This window comes from Arachis duranensis, unplaced genomic scaffold, assembly GCF_000817695.3.
Source record: "Arachis duranensis cultivar V14167 unplaced genomic scaffold, aradu.V14167.gnm2.J7QH unplaced_Scaffold_66676, whole genome shotgun sequence".
Classification (NCBI taxonomy): domain Eukaryota; kingdom Viridiplantae; phylum Streptophyta; class Magnoliopsida; order Fabales; family Fabaceae; genus Arachis; species Arachis duranensis.
The window spans coordinates 24,584-25,851 of NW_026265021.1; positions in this window are offsets into that span (position 1 = coordinate 24,584).

Here is a 1,268-nt window from a genome sequence, read left to right on the forward strand (position 1 = left end):
AGGAGGGTAAAAATGATTCAGGAATTTGTCTGACAACTGTTTCCATGTCTTTATGCTTGTTGTAGGTTGGTTATTCAACCACCTTTTAGCCTGATCTTTTACAGCAAATGGAAACAATAATAGTCTGTAGACATCCTGATCTACCTCTTTATCATGTACTGTGTCAGCAATTTGTAAAAACTGTGCCAGAAACTTAGTAGGTTCTTCCGGTGGAAGACCGGAATACTGGCAGTTTTGCTGCACTATGATAATGAGTTGAGGATTTAGTTCAAAGCTGCTTGCTTTGATGGGAGGTGTACAGATGCTACTCCCATATGCAGCTGTAATGGGGTTAGCATATGACCCCAGAGTCCTTTTGGACTGATTAATCTCACTTAAGTCCATAATGGACAAAAGGGAAATGATAATGATTGCAAAGAGATAAATTTTGTTTTTTGTTTTTTTTTTTGAATTAACGAAAAAAATAAAATAAAAGAAAAGAAAATTAAAATAAAAATTCGAAAATCACAAAAAAAATAAGATCAAAGTAAATTGAGAACCGAATCAATTAGTTAATTAAAAAGATTTTGAAAACAGCAATTAAAAAGATATGATTGAAAAATTTTTATGAAAAGATTTGATTTTTTTAGCAATTAAAAAGATATGATTGAAGAATTTTTATGAAAAAGATTTGATTTTGAAAAGAGGAAAGAGAAAAACACAAAAAGACACCAAACTTAAAATTTTTAGAAAATCAAACATACAGTTTTCGAAAATTTTTAAGGGAAAAACACAAAGAGGACACCAAACTTAGAATTTTTATAAATCAAAAAGGGACTCAGAACATGCAAAAATCGAAAATTAAAAGAAAAACAAAAGCATGCAATTGACACCAAACTTAGAATATGAAACTAGACTCAACTAAAAGACTCTAAACCAACGAAAATAAAACAGTCCTAATCTAAGCAACAAGATAAGCCGTCAGTTGTCCAAACTCAACAATCCCCGGCAACGGCGCCAAAAACTTGGTGCACGAAATTGCAATCACACTTTTGCAATCCCGCACAACTAACCAGCAAGTGTACTGGGTCGTCCAAGTAATACCTTGCGTGAGCAAGGGTCGATCCCACAGAGATTGTCGGCTTGAAGCAAGCTATGGTTATCTTGTAAATCTTAGTCAGGATATCAGAAGTTATCAGGATTGATTGTGTAAAGCAAAAGAACATGAAATGATTACTTGTTTTTGCAGTAATGGAGAATAGGTTGAGGTTTGGAGATGCTCCATCTTC